General features: G+C 37.4%; 1 protein-coding gene across 2 annotated transcripts in view; it reads right to left on the reverse strand.

Annotated features, from left to right (window-relative positions):
* Positions 1 to 19,578, reverse strand: part of Gk2 (Glycerol kinase 2) — a 124,435-nt gene extending 104,857 nt beyond the window's left edge. Inside the window, exon 1 of one of the 2 annotated variants that reach the window (XM_089649651.1) lies at positions 19,525 to 19,578. The gene's annotated coding sequence lies outside the window, so the exon portion shown is untranslated. Of the gene's footprint in view, positions 1 to 19,234; positions 19,451 to 19,524 lie in introns of those variants that run through there. The other variant, XM_089649650.1, reaches the window with a different exon arrangement.
* Positions 19,579 to 20,512: the final 934 nt, after the last annotated feature.

Here is a 20,512-nt window from a genome sequence, read left to right on the forward strand (position 1 = left end):
AAATTTCTTCTGTTTGCAGAGTCGTAGTTAGTTTCAGAGTATTTAGTTAAGACACTTTTACAAATGTTTCATAATTTACTTACCCCAGTAAACAACGATGAGCACACTTGAGAATCGCTACATTGTGATGTGATAGTATATGTTTCTAAAACTGATCCATATAATACGGTGTGAATAAGCTTAAAATAAAGTAAAATAATGCTTACTTATGGAATGTAATACGACAATTGGGTTTATTCTCTTTTTCACATCTATTTTTACAAGTTTTCATATCACAAGTCAACATTTTGCCGTGTTATTTCGTAAAATGAACCGATGATGCCTCGACCATAGTTCGCACAAGAATGATGACGTCACGTTTTCAAATTTCACTTGAGGCCATACGCGAGCACAGCCGGCTCCAATGGAACCGGTATGGGGAGTGGGGATAATACGCTTTTAATCACTTAAGGCAGGTCTACTAATATTCATATGTCTATGGAGATGCCTATTTACTGTCAGATTGATTTATTGACGAATCACAGTCAGCTTCACTCCCTTCGTTCTTCAACAGTTGATTTTACCCCTCGCCATTATCTTCTCGTCTATTAATTCGTATGTCTGTGGCGAGGATACTTTTTGACACACTTGCTAATAACAGCTGTTGAACACGAGAAACCATGCAAATGACAGTGACGGAGTGTGGATTTTTTATTTATTTTTTGTTTTTAATGGAAAAAAAATGTTACCGGACAGCAAAGCGCCCATAACATTTTTTACTCCAAATGTGCTGAGGAATAATAGCTGGTTAAAGTTTGTCGGGTACTTGCCGATACAACCTGTATATGTGTGAGTTTATATACATCTATATTATATGGATGTCACCTGTGACAGGTAAAAACAAACTTTTTTGTCACCTGCGACAGGTAACAATATGCTTGTTTTGAAAAAGAGCTATCTGTTGGGCAAACATACTTTTTTTAAATCAGCGCCATCTGTTGTCGGTAAAAGTAAAACGCACTCTTGTTTCTCTATCTGCAAAGAAAGACTGTGCCACAGAAACGCGTAAGGGGGTACAGCTAGTTTGTCTAATATAATGCGCGTGTTTTTATATATTTTTTTTTATTATCAGTAATTTTAGTTACAAAAAACGTAAAGTGTGCCATTTTTATTTATTTGTTATGTTTACATTCCAAATTTGAACATTAAAAAAATATATGTTTATTTGTAATAATAATATTTGAAAGCGTATTTCATCACCTTTCCAAAACAACTTTTGGTTTTAGGATACGTTCAGTAATATTCCATTTATTTGGATTTTATTGTAAAGCGGAGGAGTTAATTATTTTTAATATACTTTTGAGACGTGCGCGCCATACAGCATTATTCTACACTTATTATTTTTTAATGATAAACTAATGTTTATAAGACAAGGTTTTATGCATAGCACAAAGGATAACAAATAATTATAAGCAATAATTAGTCGCCTGAAATATCAATACAAATTGAAAATATCTCCCGAGTAAAAATAAATGCCGCCAACGGGAATTAAGCCTTTCCTATTATAATAAAGTTGGTTGTTTACAGGTGGAAAAAATATAATAAGCAGTAATTGTTGATTGAGGTACTAGTACATATTGAATTATTTGGCGGGTTGGAAATAAGCCGACGTGGCTCAGTGGTTCAGAGCACCTGACCGGACATCAGAAAGCACGGGTTCAATTCCCGTTGGCGGTATTTATTTTTACTCGGGAGATATTTTCAATTTACAGGAGGCCCTGAAGAAAATAATTTCCCTCATGGCCTATTTCATCTTTGGGGATGCTGTGTGGAGGGTCTTTTTGTGGAGAGGAAGGAGTGAACATCTTCTTGTCGTGAAGATCATCGGTCTTGAAGAGTCCCAAGTTGTAGGAGGGAGGAAACACAGAGGCCGGCAGTTCGTTCCACAGCCGAGCTGTTGAACTTAAGAACGAATCGTAGAAGCGACCCGTTCTCATGTGACAAATGTCAACCGTGTACAAATGTTGGGCGCGCGTTTGGCGTGTATCCCGACTACGCACCGGTGCCGAAGGGATCAATGACGCTAGTTCCTCAGAGCATCTTCCATTGTAATACCGATAGAACAAGGACAGCATACCTACCTGACGCCTGTGCTCTAAAGATTGCAGTCCGTTTGTTAAGATTGGGGAATCTATCAAACGGACCGCCCGTTTTTGCACAGAGTCAAGGGTTTTTATCAGGTATTTTGGGGCTCCGGACCAGAGATGGCTGCCAAATTCGACAGTAGGGCGCACTTGCGATTTGCACAATGTCAGCAGTTGTGTACTATTAAAGTATCTGCGGGCCCTGTACAGTACGCCCAGCTTCTGAGAGGCCAACTTTACTCTGGCTTCGATGGAGCCCCCGTACCTGAGCTGGTCACTTATAGTTACACCAAGCATATCAATGGAAGGCCTGTTCGGAAGATTGCTTCCGTTGAAGGAGACTAAATTATCCGTGTATTGATATTTCAGGCTACTAATTATAGCTTATAATTATTTGTTATCCTTTGTGCTATGCATAAAACCTTGTCTTATAAACATTAGTTTATCATTAAAAAATAATAATATTTAACAAGTCAAAAATATTTCACCAATAAATGAAGATATTATATGTCTCGACGCCATCTAGTGAGAAATTTAGCACTAACAAAGCCTTTCCTATAATAAAGTTGGTTGTTTACACGTGGAAAAAATATAATAAGCAGTAATTGTAGATTGACGTATTAGTACATATTGAATTATTTGGCAGGTTGGAAATAAGCCGACGTGGCTCAGTGGTTCAGAGCACCTGACCGGACATCAGGCGGTGCGGGTTCAATTCCCGTTGGCGGCATTTATTTTTATTCAGGAGATATTTTCAATTTGTATTGATATTTGAGGCGACTAATTATTGTTCATAATTACTCTACACATTCAACTTGTTTATTGCCGGCACTAAATTATCGCCCAGCGCCAGCTGATTTAATCTTTGTAATAACTTTTAACAAAATGATCTAAATTGTTTTATCAAATAATATGTATGTACATTTATAAAAATAGTATATAAATTACCATAAGTAGTTTCCCAAGAATAGCTAGTTATATTCAGAGGATTGATTTTTTAATAATATCCTAAAGGACACTGACAAACAATGGGATAAGGACCTTCGTACACAGGCTACATAACTGTGACGTAAACAACAAGTAGCCTACCGATATGCTACTATTTAAAGCTGAACCAAAATTATACTGAACTTGATAACTTTTTCAAGTGCAGTCGTGGAATTAATACGATGTCAAGTTTATCTAGCGACAAAGACAATAATATTGTTCTTCTTTGTATTTAAAAGTATAAAAAACGATCTAAAAGAAGATATCGGGTTAACATTAGAGTCGCATCTCGGAGTATTTAGACTTTACTCCAGCACTCATGGCTCTGCTGGAGTAGACCTTCTATTTCTCTAGATACCCGTGGGACGAATATTGGACCATTTGAAAACTGGGGGGAACCGAGAACAGAGGAAACCGAGGGGGAGTGGGCTCTTCTGCCATGGGGCCTTCAGGGAACCAAGAAGGAGTAGACTCCTCCATCGCGGGGCCTATAGGGAACCAAGGAAGAGTGGAGAGGAGAGACGAAGTCCTCTTCCAACGTGGGGCCTTTAGGGAACCAAGGAGGAGTGGAGAGGAGAGATGAGGCTCTCTTCCCTTTTTAGGCCTTCAGGGAACCAAGGAGGATTGGAGAGGAGAAATGAGACCTGGGAATACACATTGTGGAACTAGAAGACATAGCCACATATCCAATAACAACACTGGTGAACTTTATAAAAGGGACCGGGATACTGTTAAAGGATTGAGCTAAAATGGGAGAAAGCACAATGGGCCTATGGCCTAAGTGCTCACGGGAACTACATGTAAACCGTCTCCACTCTATAAAAAAAAAATATATATATTGGGTTCACCCATACAATGAAACAAATGTTAATTGAAGGACATTCGTCGCCGCCAAGCAAGTACATGAAAATTATGTCAAATTGACTTTTCTTTCCGACGAGTTCAGACGTCATTTCTGCCAAACGATTAGTAGATTTATTTATTTTGTAAGAAACAAACAGCTTTTATATAATATACAATGATAGATATAAATATACAAGTTAACTGAAGTCAAGCCACAGAAGTTTCTTATGTTGAAGTGCATTAAAAATGAAGTTTTAGTATCTTAAAATTAATTTGGTGTTAGGAAAGGGAGAGGAAGGGGAAAATAGGAAGAGGATAAGAGATGCTCCCGATACATTCCATAATCTTATATTAATAATCGATCGTACGCATTACTTCATATCGATATTTCTTTAGGTTATTACCAAAAATGTCAACGCTGTAAAATTTTGTATTATATTGTGCACATATACGAGGAATTGGGGAATTTTTTCGAATGTTTGTTCTACACGAGGGTAGATAAAATAAATCAGATTGTCGAGTTGATCTAGACGGAATATGAAGATTTATTAAATTGGTAAGTTCAGGTGAGTCCAGACCATTATTTAGGATTTTAAATAATAAAATTTGATCAAAAATTAGACGTCGTGTTTGGAGGGAGTTAAAATTATGAAATTTAATGGATTCGGTATAATTTGAGAAGTGTAAGTTTAGTTTATAATTTATGTAATAAAATAAAATACTTTTTTGTTTTAAAACCACGATATTTATTAATTTAAGAACCGACCGGTTTCGCTTTACTTAAGCATCATCAGGGTACAAATTAATACTTTGTACCCTGATGATGCTTAAGTAAAGCGAAACCGGTCGGTTCTTAAATTAATAAATATCGTGGTTTTAAAACAAAAAAATATTTTATTTTATTAAATATGTCAAACCACAAAGTGATTGCTTTCTACAATAATATATAATTTATGTGTTTAAAATTTTTTTTTGAATTCTTTCTATTCTTTCGATATGGGCTTGGTATAAAGGAGTCCAGATCGGTGTACAGTGTTCCAGGTGCGGGCGAATAGATAATACATAGATGCAAATACAACTCAAATACAACTGACGTCAAACCTGTAGTCGATGCATCACGTTGTGTACGAATACTAGCAAATTTTCTGGTGCAACTCTCACAAAATTAAGACAAAACGTGGCAAGTAAAAAAAAAACTTCAAACGTTGTTTATATATGGACAAATATAGATTATTCATATAATAGGTGTGCGTAAAAGAAATAAACAATACGAACGAGGGATGTTTTCGTATTTAAAAGTTGCGTCGAATACTACATTCTACATCACGGGTGTGACTGAGATAACAAGATATGCTTACTCGCTTACACTAAGACGAATACTTTAAGAGACAACCTACTGCTAGTAGGTTGACCTTCTTGTGTTGCTCTTCTCTTCTAACAAGAAAATAAATAAAAAATATGTTGCTACGCGTTAGCTATCTCACTTTTCTCCAATGACACTGAAACACTTTGGAAAAAAATCGAAATAACTATATACAAATTAATATCAATATAAATAAAAAGGTAAATGTTCGTTTGTTCAAAAACTTAAATCTCCGAAAGTTCGTAACTGATTGCTTTGAAATTTTGGCACAACGTTCCATTCGAACGCAAAAGCCAGACGTCCAATTGTTTCTATATCTGTACAGATAGACTGAGCCAAGCAACGCGTAGTGGAGTACAGCTAGTAATAGATAATGTGCATGTATTTATGAATGAAATGTTATTTATTTGCCTTTTCTTTTCTGCAGGCAGACTGATGGAACCTAAGCGCAAGCCAAATACTAAGTTTGGTGATCGCGCTTTCGGAGTATCTGGGCCGAAGGCTTGGAATAAACTTCCTCAGGAACTAAGATCCATAACAAGTCCAACAGAATTCAGGTCTAAACTAAAAACTTACCTTAATAAGCTGTCATATCCTTAAATTAAATATACCATTCCTGAGAGAAAGTCCAATTATATCCAATTTTCCAATTATGTCCTAAATCCTGTATCTAAATTGTGCTAATAAACAATTATTTAATGTTAATTAAGTGTTAATCTGTATTGTACTGTATATTATCTCCATATATAGTTAGTAATAACATAGATCATTGTAGAAATGTATTATATATTTGCACAGCGCCCTTGAGGTGATTTTTCACAAAAACGGCGATATACAAATCATCCAAATATTATTATTACAGTGGTACCTCGGCATACGAGTGCCCCAACATACGAATTTTTCGAGATACGAGCCGGCGAGCGAGTGATTTTTTGCTTTGAGTTACGAGCAAAATTCGAGATATGAGTTCGGTTTAGCAGGTCGGCCGGAAGTGCGCGTGCGCGGCCACGCCCACCACGGCCAGTGAATCAGTTAGCAGCGTGCGAGGAGATACAAGAGTTACAGTCACAGCAGCATACGGATGTTATGCAAGAAATTGGTGTCGAGGAGTCAGAGGAGGAGGAGGTTATTTCTACAAGTGAGATAAAGGAGATCTTAGGAATGTGCGAGAGAGTTTCACAGTTCGTGGAAAAGAAAAACCCAGAAAAAGTTGCAACAGGTCGTGCATCTGATCTTTTTAATGACACTTGCCTAACTCATTTCCCGAAAATTCTGAGAGGGAGGAAGAAACAAACCTCTTTGGACATGTTTTTTTCTAAACGGCCTACAGGTGAAAGCGAGAAAAATGCAGCGAAAAAAGCAAAGACCAGTGAGGATATCTAATTTATTTATTTACATTCTCTTTTTTGTTTTTTTACAATAAATATTTGTCATTTATAAATACGTTTTGATTATTCAAAACCACGTAACAAAAATAACTGGGGTGACATTTTGGTGGTTGGAACGGATTAATGGTAGTCTAATTGTTTTGTATGGGGAAATCTGCATCGATATACGAGTCATTCAAGATACGAGCAAGGTTGCGGAACGAATTAAACTCGTATGTCGAGGTACCACTGTATTATTATTTTCTAGTGTTTGCAGTATAATGCAATTGCTCATCACACAATTTTTGGTGCTTTTTATGCAATTTAGTTACATAACCTTATGCGACGCTTGACAGTATAGTACCAAAACTACGAAAACAAAACCATGACAATTAGAGTTTCTTTTGCTTGCCACATTTAAAGCTCTGCAACGTATCTAGATGTATTGTAAAATCATTGGAGCTAACATTATTAATTTTTTACAATATCTAAAGGTGAGACCCTGTTCTGTGAATAGAATTTACTGTCAATTAATAAGTGATTAGTCAATAGACTTTAAATAACTTAGATAAATAATTTTTATCTCGGTCCAAAATTCAACTACAATCATGATTATCGTGTAAGAAAATGGACTGGCAATCTTTAATAGATGGATTAAATTAATTATTTAAGAATAAGGATATAGTGTTCACAGGCAGAGTAAAAGATACTCTCAGTATCGCCCTGGGGAAAAACCATCATTCGGAATCAAAGCTTCAACAGCCGAACTGTTGAACTCACGAACGAATCTTAGAAACGACCCATTCTCATGCGATAAATGTCAACTGTGTATGTTGGGTGCGTGTTTGGCATGTTTCCCGACTATGCACCAGTGTCGAAGGGAGCATTGATGCTAGTTCCTTGGAGCCGTTCCTATAATGCCGTGTTGCGCTTCCTTTTTGTTTGGCAAATGTTTCAAGTGCGTTACATGGTCCATCATCATTCCTAGGCCTGAAAGTCCAGACAGGCTAATTGAAAACTGATGATCCGTTCCAGAAGTAGGTAAAAAAATGAGCTTACTGCAGGCAGATAGACAAGCCTGTTAATTTGTAAATTATCTCATCTGTGTTTTGGGGTCCCTCTATCTTGAGACAAGGGGATTATGTAACTATCTATCACACCGTTTCCCGCAGAAGTAAGCAAAGAAAACGGACCACTAAACAACTCGGTCTTGGCACACACTCCTTACCTCATTAACATTCATACATCGTCTAATAATACTCACACACTCTTCTGTTATCCTGATTCTCGATATGGCCCAACTCAAGCATTTCACATTCACTTACAATCCTTTCTATGATCATACGATCGCCGGGGATTATGTTAACACAGCACAAGAGTTTAACCGGAACCTGTAAGACTACGGCGTCCCTGATTGGGGTATGTTGAGAAACTGAAGGAAGTGGGGAGGGGAAAGAAATGAGAAGGAGGAAGGTTGAGAAATACCTATTCAGATCTGCGGTTCGATTCTCCACAAGCGATCAAAACTTATTCATCATTCGTTACGAAATTTGTCAAATGTTTCATTTAAACATAATCTTGAAAGTCGAAAGGTTGAAGAGATGTTCATATTGGTGCCCTGCAAATATTGTCTGTTTCTGATGATTTTTTTTATTTTTATTTAGGAGAAAAAACAGATACAGATATCAATTGACAAGAATATACAAAACATCAACTAGAGAATTCACCTGCATCCAAACTATTTCTCACGAATTGACTTAAACAGCAGTTAAAAACATTTGCAAATATTTTGACTTATAAATAGGGGAAAAATATATAATTTTACAAATAGAGATAAGAAAGAAATGCGCAATATCCTTATAAGAATTAACAAATTATTTTTGAAAAAATTTAGAGGGTAAAACAAAAAAATATATATATAAATAGATAAACATAAATTTAAAAAATATATATATTTCAACGAAGTATGTCTAAGTTGTTTACTTTGAACTTTGTAGGAAAACAGTCTTCATTTTTCTACTAAAAGTAGTGCGTGTATCAAAAAATAAGTCAGAGTCCTTGAGGTTTTGATTCTGATTAAGTGATTTGCACATTCTTCTGATTGCATCCCTGACACCAGCATTTGTACGCGTCCGGCTAATGTGGAATAAGTCATTAAGCCTTGTTACTCTGGGTGGTACTTTGAAGTTTATTAATTTCAGTAAGTCGGGACAGTCAATAACGTTGTTACAGATTTTATACAGAGTCATGAGATCAAGGTATGTTCGCCGGTTAGATAGAGTGGAGACGTTATAACTCGAGAGCATATTTATGTACCCGCGTTTGGGTGCGCTCATTCTGTAATTGAGGCATCGCAGAAATTTCTTTTGAATACTTTCAATATTTTCTTTATAGATATCGTAAAGTGGATTCCATATGGAGGTGCAGTATTCAAGTTGAGAACGGACCAGAGTGTGGTAAAGAAGAAGATATGTTTCAGGTTTTCGAAATTCACGGCTGTTTCTGATGACAAATCCTAGCATGCTGTAAGCTTTATTCACAATATTATCTATGTGCGCATCGAAGTGGAGTTTGGAATCAAAAAGTACGCCTAGATCTCTTATACAGTAAACGCGCTTGAGTAAATAATTACCAATACAATAATTGTGTTTGATAGCGTTGTGATTTTTAGTAAAACTTATTTGTTTACTTTTATTGTAACTTAGGTAAATTTTGTTTTCATTGCAAAACGTTTCGAACCTTACTTTTGACGTTTCTATGGTGATATTGGTGATATTTTGAAATGTCAAAAATAAAACATCACTGCATCATTTTTGTGCTAAACGTATTCGATATCTAGAGCTGAAGAACGGATGGGATGTTATGAATGGAGATACAATGACTACAAGGTGACGTACTAAGGCTTTGTTAAACCTAAAATTCCTGATGAAGTCTTCGTCTGTCAAATTAGCGAAAGAATCGAGCCATTTGACGTTCTTGTTGGTCTCAAAGCAGCTGCTTCAGAATGCAGTACTCTATGTATCGCATCCAACATCACCAGTAAATAATCCATTACATGGGAACTTAACACTTAAAATTGTAAATGGTAGTGTAGAAAGCCTTGATTTATTTAACCTCATTGAATTTCATGTACCCATAAGAGCTACTCGTTCTAAAACCCTCTTTAATTGTAACAATTCTAAGACTGAACATTTCAAACACTCGCTTGTACCTAGATTACATGAAGTTAGTAATAGGTACGCAGATGTAGCGGATCTGTTTAACTGCACAGAAGCTAGGAACAAAAAGGATTTAATATCATATCTTTTAAATCATGACCAATAAAATGTAAGTATGTATACTCATACTTACGTAAAAAGTCAAATAGGTAAATATGTAAAAATCAACTGCTTGGGGCAACTGAGGAAACTTGGGTCAATACAAATAGTCAATACGGTGAACCAACAGCTTGATTGGCACTTATCTACTTTCAACCAAAACCTCAAAATAAATGCATACATTTTACCTATTGTAATATATTATATCATGTATCTATACTATCATATATTTCAATCAATACTAATCTAACCAAGTCTACCTATAAGTTTTGCATGTACTTATATCTCTAACTTTTTATATCCATCTAGAGCAGTGGTTCTTAACCTTTTTGGCTGGCGACCCAAGGTACGAATATATTTGAAGTACGCGACCCTAATCTAATTTTTTATTTTTTTTCCATTGACAGGTTATGTAATTTTATACTATAAAATTTATACGATGTATTGGTAAAATTAGAAATAAACAAATTTATTTAAATGTTCTGTATTAAAATCAGACCAGCATTAAAACAGTTAAAAAATTTACAGCAAAATAATCAGTGACTACCCTGGTGTTGTATTTTTGAACTCCTCGCTTTGCGCCCCGCGCCCTTCCGCCCATTAAAACAGAACTAACATGTCGCGATTGTGAACAATAGATGTCCTTGTTCTGAGAGTAGTAATAATTGTGACTATACTAGTTTAGTGACATCGATCGGGATATCAATACGCGATTTCCGCGACCCAACCCAAAACCTCTCGCGACCCAAATTTGGGTCGTGACCCGAGGTTAAGAATCGCTGATCTAGAGTTTCTGTTAATTGTATATTTTCTGATGTCACTGTTTATCAGAGATGTGCAAAATGGGTACCCAAAACCATTTGAAATGCAAAATGGAAATGGGTCAAAACTTTTCCATTTGAAAATGCAAAATGCAAAATGGTTTTTAGAAAAGCATTTCAAATGCAAAATGCAAAATACCTATTTTCAAAATGCATTGAAAATGCAAAATGGTTTCTCAGGTCAAACAATTAAAATAATTATAGAATTTTTAAACAATTTTTTCATTTAATAATGGACATCAATGTAGAACAAACATATTAAATGATGGTAAATCCAAAAACACCACGACTACAGATTATGAAACCACAAAAAAATTTGCGCGGGACTAATGTTGCCAACGTAAAAACATAGAAACTGCTATCTAACATTTAATATTACAGCGTCATGGCCCCATGTTCAGTATTTTTTGTAATGGCATCACTCTTACCAGGGCTTCTACCAGGGAGGAAATTGACAAATGTAATTTATCTCTCATAGCGAGGTTTAGGACCGATTGATATTTGGGGCTTATGAAAAAAAGATGAGTGGAGATAGTCGGAAGAATTTTGCAAAAAAGCATTTAAAATGGAAAATACTTATTTTGCATTTTGCATTTCCATATCACCTATATTTCTATTTCCATATTAGCACATCTTGCAATTTGGTAGGCGGGAATGGGTACCGCCGCCCTGGGAACCATTTATTGGATGACCAACAACTCTGCCACAGGTCACCCCAAGTGGTTCGCTACGTTTGGTGACTTAGCAGGGGTTCCCGGGTTCATGGGTTAAGGTTTGCCCAGGTCTTGGTGGCGGGTGCGACGGCCCACCTTCTGCGTGGCGGGCCGGTTGGGATATGCTGGTTGAGGGAGACCCTTTACAACCGGTTACCGCTGTCCGGGCCGCTCGATAGTACAGGGGCCCGACCCTCAGGCTCACGACTAAGGGTGGGCTGCCCCATCAGCGAGTGAAAAAACCCCGCCACTGCTGTTGTGCCGGTTCGTGACCGGAGGGGACCCAGCAGCAGCGTTTGGGGCGCATTGGATGCCCTCTCCAGCCGGACTCTCCCAGCCTATCGCCTAGCACCGCAGTGGGTGGGCTGGAACCACACGCTCATCACTCCTGGACAGCCTGAACCCCAGATTCCTACCCACCCCTCATACCTTTCCTTTCCAGACCTTTCCTTTCACCTCCTACCCTTACAGAAAAAAAAAAAAAAAAAAAACTTAAAATTCATGAACTTACAACACAACAATTTTAACATCGTTACAGCGGCGAGTAGCAGGCGTCCCCGGTGCGGGCCAAAACTGTTGGTAAATTTTGCCAACATTCGCGGCCTGCACACAAATTTAAATTCCGTCCATCACCATCTTTTGTCCCAACGTCCCAACCTTCTTTTCCTATCCGAAACTCAGATAGCCGAGCCGCCAGACTCCTCCTATCTGGACTACCCGGGCTTTACCCTCGCAAGCAAATTCCGACTGAAAGGAGGAGTCTGCCTCTATAGTCGAGCTGACGTCAACTGTGTACGACTATTGAGTCTGGAAAACTCCAGATTCGACGTAATGTGGGTGCGCGTCAATCTTGCCAGTACGGCAAGATTCTACGCATGTCTATACCGCTCACCGAACCATAGCGAATCAGACACTTCCGAGCTATTCAAACATTTGAGCGATACTATTGATGATCTCTTGCCCCGCTACCCTTCGGCCGAGTTTGTTGTTCTGGGGGACTTCAATGTTCATAACGAACCATGGTTGAAGTTCTCAGGCCCAACGGACTCGGCTGGCCGACAGGCGGAATCCTTTGCCATTTGCTACGGATTAGAGCAATTGGTTCAGGAGCCTACAAGGGTTCCTGATGTCCAGACTCACCGCTCCAATCTGTTAGACCTATTCTTAACTTCTGTGCCACACGGTTATAAGATTGACGTCACAGCGCCTCTGGGATCATCTGACCACTGCCTAGTGACGACATCAATCCCCGTTAGCCTCAGACCAACCAATGAGAGGCTGAGGAGAAAAGTGTGGCACTATAGGTCAGCAGATTGGTTCGGTATGCGGGCCCATTTCAACGCTTTTCCGTGGTCAGCTGTTTGTTTTCGGACTTCGGACCCTTCAAGATGTGCCCAGGAGATTGGTGAAGTCATCAAATCGGCGATGGATGGCTTCATACAATCGACTACTAAAGAAACTGGTGTGGGCTCAAAGCCGTGGTTCAGTCGACAATGCTCCGAAGCAGTTCGACGAAAAAACGCGGCTTACCGAGCCTACAACACATCTCGAACGCCCGAAAGCAGATCAGCATACAACAAATCGGCAAAGGAATGCAAGAGAATCATTAATAGGTCAAAATTCGAACACGACCTGCAGATCAGCAAAAAGCTGGCTGCCTGCCCGCATGGCAACAGAGCATTCTGGTCGCTTGCGGGCTCAATAGGTCGAAATTTTTGCAAACCCAGTTTGCCACCTCTTACCAGACCTGACGGCTCACTAGCAAACACCGCCACCGAAAAGGCTAACCTATTAGGGAAAATGTTTGCGGAAAACTCGACCCTCGACGACGAGGGTGCTGTTCCGCCGTCGGTTCCTCACTGCGGCTTCTATATGAAAAAGCTGAGGATCCGGCATCGGGATGTATTCCACTTCATACGGGGGCTCGATGTTAACAAAGCTAGTGGACCTGATGGAATATCTGCCCTGGTATTGCAGAGGTGTGCTGCGGAAATAGTTCCAGTTTTGACAAAGCTCTTCAAAATGTCCCTGAAGTGTGGCACTGTGCCCTCTGGTTGGAAAAAAGCGGTAATTCACCCTATTCCCAAGAAAGGTGACCGCTCCAACCCGGCCAACTACCGCCCCATAGCGATCACATCAGTTCTGTCCAAAGTGATGGAACGTGTGATCAACGACAAACTGCTCACATACCTCGAGAAGAACAAAATTATCAACGACCGTCAATACGGATTCCGGCGGAACCGCTCGTGCGGTGATCTTCTCGCGTATGTGACGCATGTTTGGGGGCGGTGCCTGGAACGTCACGGTGAGACCCAAACGGTCGCACTAGACATATCCAAGGCCTTTGACTGGGTCTGGCACCGAGGACTTGTCAACAAATTGCATTCTTACGGACTTCCCGCATCCCTGTGTACGTGGATTGCTGACTTTTTAAGGGATAGGTCGATTCAGGCGGTTGCTGACGGTTTCACCTCTTCCTCGCACTCCATAAATGCTGGCGTCCCACAGGGATCGGTTCTGTCTCCGGCTTTGTTTTTGTTGCACATCAATGACCTTTTGACATGTGCACCGATTCATTGTTACGCGGATGACAGTACAGTTCATGATAGCTTTTTGTTTGACAAGCCCCCAAAGGGCACACAAACTCCAACGGCTCGGAGGGCTTTGAAGCACAGAATGGACGGTTATCTCGAGAGTATTTCCTCCTGGGGTAAAAATAATCTCGTCGAATTTAATGTTCAAAGACCCAATCCTGTCTGATTACGTCTAAAAGGGATCCAAATGATAATCTAGTCTCCTTCAACGGAAGCAATCTTCCGAACAGGCCTTCCATTGATATGCTTGGTGTAACTATAAGTGACCAGCTCAGGTACGGGGGCTCTATCGAAGCCAGAGTAAAGTTGGCCTCTCAGAAGCTGGGCGTACTGTACAGGGCCCGCAGATACTTTAATAGTACACAACTGCTCACCCTATACAAATCGCAAGTGCGCCCTACTGTCGAATTTGGCAGCCATCTCTGGTCTGGAGCCCCAAAATACCTGAAAAAAACCCTTGACTCTGTGCAGAAACGGGCGGTCCGTTTGATAGATTCCCCAATCTTAACAAACGGACTGCAATCTTTAGAGCACAGGCGTCAGGTAGGTATGCTGTCCTTGTTCTATCGGTATTACAATGGAAGATGCTCTGAGGAACTAGCGTCATTGATCCCTTCGGCACCGGTGCGTAGTCGGGATACACGCCAAACGCGCGCCCAACATTTGTACACAGTTGACACTTGTCACATGAGAACGGGTCGCTTCTACGATTCGTTCTTAAGTTCAACAGCTCGGCTGTGGAACGAACTGCCGGCCTCTGTGTTTCCTCCCTCCTACAACATGGGACTCTTCAAGACCCATGTTCACTCCTTCCTCTCCACAAAAAGACCCTCCACACAGCATCCCCAAAGATGACATAGGCCCTGAGGGAAATTATTTTCTTCAGGGCCTCCTGTGTGGAGTAAATATATTAAAAAAAAAAAAAAATCTCTGCTGTTTATAATTTACTGTATATGTTTATTTTATACCGTTGATATTAAAAAAAAATATTCAAAAAAATAAAAAACTGTAAAAATATACAATGCTTGTCCTTCGAAGAGCGTGCGGTAAATGATCTTAGGTTAGGATACAATAGACTAGATTTCGACAGTCGGTGTTGACTGGCTCGACCCACTCTTTCCAGTGAAATGACTTTTGACGTTTGGCATCTAAGTATGTACCTACGATGAGACTCAAGAACAAGAACGTCGACCAATGTATCTAATGGCGATTGCGAACACCGCGGATTTACCTAAAACTTTTCTTAGAAATACTAACATTAGAAGACTGAAATCAACTCCAGTCAGACATTGATAGAATTGTTGACTGGAGTAAAATAAATCGGATTGAGTTTAATATTTGTCATTCACTAGGGCGAGTCATACCTGGTATTACCGGTATACAATGGACGCCCAAAGTTTAAAACGTGTCTCCACAATGAAGGATCTTGGAATCGTGTTTGATAGTAGGCTGACATTTCATGCTCATATTGAGACGGCATGTAGAACTTCACTGAGAATTCTGGGCTTTGTTCTACGAACTGCAAGGAATTTTAGAGATAATCGGGTGTTTATAGTTTTATTTAATTCCTTAATAAGGAGTAGACTTGAAAGTGGGTTGGTGATTTGGAGTCCACACCAGGTAAAGTATTCTCTCATGTTGGAGAGAGTTCAGAAGAAATTCTTGAGATTTCTCTACATGAGGGAGTATGGCTACTACCCGTGGCTCTATCCCACTGACTTTCTTTTGAGTATGCTCGGAATGAACTATCTACGGGTCAGGAGAGATGTGCGCATTGTTACACATTTCTTTAGACTGATTCGTGGATGGTTTGAAAACTCGGTCATCATGGAGAGCATTCATTTCTATGTTCCCGATGGTTATCTACGTCACCGACAACATAGACTATTCTATCTCCCGGCCTGCAGAACTAACTTGCCAATGGTCATGCCTGTGGGGAGAGCAATCTTGCTGTTGAACAGAATCAATTCGGATATCCACATTGTTAGCATCAATGAAGCTTCCTTCAAGGCAAGCTCTATTATCACTGGTATAGTTGATATACATGCTGTTTATATTAATGTAAGAATTCTTATTACAAAATTTATTTTAAAAACGCATTAAGGCGATGCACTACGTCGTGTAATATTTTGAATCAAGCCGCTATCAATAACACACCTTAAGTAGATGGCGATAAGGCTTAAATTCCCGCTTAACACTATCCATCTGTTTTAATTTATGCAATAAAAAAACATGGCCAAAAAGTGCCTTTTATTTTATTTTGTGGATGTTCAGGCACAAATATTTAAATGTTTTTCGATCATTTTATAAATAACTTAATTCGCCACATTATACAATAAAATCATAACCGAAAATGGGTTCGTAAGTAGGAGATTTTGAACTTTAAAACAGTTTTCATAGGCCTTATACATTATTTTTTTCTGGGCTTATAAAAAGACTTATCTAAAAAATACTCGATCATTTCAAAGGCCAAGATGTATATTCTACTTGCAGTATTTAATTAAAGCATCTGAAACATTTCTAGGCGACCAAATTTTCAAACCAAAAACACATGATTTTGCATTACTACGTATTGCATCGCCTTAAAATTAACAATTTTGTAATGTTTTTAAAATGAATAAACTGAATTGAATTTAATTGGAGAACCGGGCACCAATCTAAACCCGATGGCCAAAACAATTTTAACCAACATAACAATTCTGTAACCATGGCGATACTGCAAGTATTTACCATTCAGGAAATACTATTTTGTGTTATTCTCACATAACACAAAATAACTCCTGTCATGATATAACTCACATATTTTTAAATAAATTTTTAAGATATGTAAATTTTAAAATGGGCATTCCTAGAGAAAACCTTAATTACGATAACGTACTTTGTTCATCAAATTTAATAAAATTATCTGATCGTAGAATCATTTCCTATTTAACCTGTTTTTATAAAATCATTAATTCAATGTTTGATACCCCTGATTTATTATATCTTTTCATACTCCAAGCAGGTCGGTTACAAGACAGTACCTACCATATTATTGTAGCAATTCTATATCAACGTCCCAATATCACACTCCTATGCGACGGATTCAACAGCTAGGAAACAAATACTACGATGTTGTTGATATATTTAGTACATCAATTTCATTATATAAGCATACATTATGTTATATAAAACCCTTGTCAGATGCCAACTTGAGTATAACTCTACGTTATGGTCTCCATTTTTCAATATTCATTCAGATAACATTGAAAAGATTCAACGAAAGTTTCTAAGATTTATAAATTATAAATTGCATATTCCTACACATAACATAAATTACAATTACCTCTTGGATAAAATGTCTCTATTGAAACTTTCAGAAAGAAGAATAAGCACAGATTTAATACTGTTACAAAGAATACTACATTTTAAAATTGACTGTCCCGAATTACTTCAATGTATCAATATCCATGTTCCCAAAAAATCATGCCGACATTTCTTACCTTTTTACTTCAATAACACCAGGACACTAGCTTACCAAAATTCTCCGATTCCGAGACTTCACAATCTCGGAAACAAATATTCTGATCTGGGTGATATATTTCATTTGAAAACTAATCAGTATAAATGTTGTATATTCTATCACTTTTATTCTTCTAGACACAAATAGACCTATGTACCCATATAACTTCTCCGCTTCTACTATTTTGTTTTGTTGAATCTTTTAAATTCAATTATATGCGTGAGGATTCATTTTTACCATTATGTTTACATTCTTCTTTATTGTATTAATTTTTAAGTGTTTACTCTGATACAAAATGCTTGTATTTTTTTTTTTAAAAGAAAATCCCACTAGGGCGTGTAATAAATAAATACCTTATTGAAGTATTTTTGCATCAAGTAGGGGAATATTTTGATAAAGCTATTTAAATTGACAGTAGTAGTACAGTATTTTGCACGTTAACAGTATTTTGTCGGCTGAAAGAAAAAAATTATTTTTGATTTTTTATATTTATTTTTGTACCTACATACTGTGTGTATCAAATTCAACAATTTTTTTTTTTATATTCGTGTTTTAAAAAGTCATTTCCTGCACTATTTATGAGTGTAATTTCTTAAATATTGTTATATATGTATGTAAAAGCCTTAAAAGGCGTAAAAAAAAAAAAAAAAAAAAAAAAAAAAAAAATAAATAAATATTTGATTTACTTAATCGTGCCACTTATTCCCCAGACTTCATCAATCATTGACTGGCGCATCATAATATAAACTCCAGGTGCTGCTTACTCTGTTCATTCGCTCCATATGCCAAAATCATTCCAGTTTTTGTGAATTTATTTTGTTCCTACAAATAAGCAGCAAGTAAAAGATAAAAAGAATTGTTTTAAAAACCGATAAATCCACACTACTTATTTTAAACTGAACTTTGGAAATGACAAATAAAATTAAATGTTTGCACTTTGAACATCATCGACTGAGAGGTAAATATTACATGATTTACTGATTAAATATTAATTTAAATACTCCAAAATATATGTTTAAGAAACACAAATAATAATATAGTTAATTATTACAAAATTAGCAAACAAAATATGGAAAAATAATACCATTATAATTAACCCGACTTTTGTAAATTAACACAACTTTAAAGTCATATAAAAACGTCAAAAACACTATTTATTACTAATTATTATTGTATTATAATATAGCTTGTGTTATTTTCTGACCATTTTATTATAATTTCGTGAAAAATTCAATAATTTTCATTTATAATTTAACAAAATCGCAAAACTATTTCATAGTCAATCGATATGTACGTCAGGCACTAAAAATCCAAATAAAACAACAATTAATAATGCAATAACTGACTAAATAATCGTCACGCCGTATCCATCAGTGTGGGCAAAAAGGATAAACTGCCTCACATCTCTGTATTTGCATACACTCCTTGCTTCATCCAAATTTATACACTTTCTCATATCTGTCATTCCGGATTTTGACATTTAAAAAAAAACAAAAATGAAATAGCACAGTGTAAAACACAGCATAAAGTAATTACTGTGTTAATTAAGTCATTTCATTGGCAATTTTACAGCTGCAATTCAATAGTAAAGTAATAAAACTTACGTGAATTAAAACTGGGACAATTTGACAGATAGCTTCATAACCTCGAAATTTTACACCGGCGATCTACACGGCCGTAAAAAAAACAATTATGGCCGAATTTCGACGTAATATTATGTAAATCGTTGATAAGATATGTTTAGTGTCGATAATTGGCCCCAATCGTGAAATGATAGCGGGTTAGAGGTAAACCGACTTAACGGCCTGAGTAATCATGATTGATTCCTGATTGTACACAAACACAACTACCATACAACTACACACACAGATATAATATATCAACTACATCGTACCTATTTGTGCCTTGTGCCTTGTATTTACATGTAAGTGGTTTATTTATGATTTACACATTTGTTATCAGCTATTATAACAGGGCTGTCAAAAATGCAAATTTAACGCGCCAAAAAATAACAACTCATTTTAAAGAGCGGGTACCAGCTCTATATTTTTATACCGCTCAAAGAGTCGACTCAATTGAATGGAAGCCGTGAGCTCAAAGCGTATGAGCAAGCCGTTCACATCTTTGAGTATGTAATAACAATTGATACTTGGATAATTTTAATGTCGCTATTTTTTTTTAAATATCTCCTGATAAAAAAGTAACCGTTCAATTGAGTCGTGGTACGGTTTGACGGGAGTTCATCGGGAGTCGTACGAATACGGCTCATTAAAAAGAGCTAGCTCAATTGTGCGCATAATTAAACCACTCACATTGTACGGCTCGTTCATGAACGACTCCTCATCGCCAAGATATACCACTCACTCATCGCTATTTGGATAACGATGAGCACAATCGATCCGCTGTTCCCAACTTTTTAATCGTTATCTAAGTTCAAATCTTTGTTTTTGCTCAGCCAAGCGATTTTTAAGCATTTTGTAGGGAACGTTCGATTTGCGTTGTTCCCAATCATTTTATCTTTGAAAATCTTAAGTAGCCCCACACACTACCGCACATTACCATAGACAATAAAATGACATCAAATTAAAAACTTTCTATGTTAAATTAATATTAAAGAGTTAATTATTGTAGCTCTTACATTACTTCTTTTAAATACCGTTATTCATAAACTGGTATTTCATATTTTTTAAACTAACGTATATAATATATTAAAAATAAAGTGACAACTTGAACGTGATGTCACAATCGGGACTTCCCATTTGATTTGGCAGATCGACGTAAGTTTTTTCTCCGTGCGACAGCAAAACAAACCCAAACAAACCTTAAAATGGAGATCAAAGCAAAGCGTGCGAAGAATAACATTAAATTGATAGAATAGAAAG

Source organism: Hesperophylax consimilis, chromosome 30 (genome assembly GCF_061612785.1).
Source record: "Hesperophylax consimilis isolate HC1 chromosome 30, BYU_Hcon_1.0, whole genome shotgun sequence".
In the NCBI taxonomy this organism is placed as follows: domain Eukaryota; kingdom Metazoa; phylum Arthropoda; class Insecta; order Trichoptera; family Limnephilidae; genus Hesperophylax; species Hesperophylax consimilis.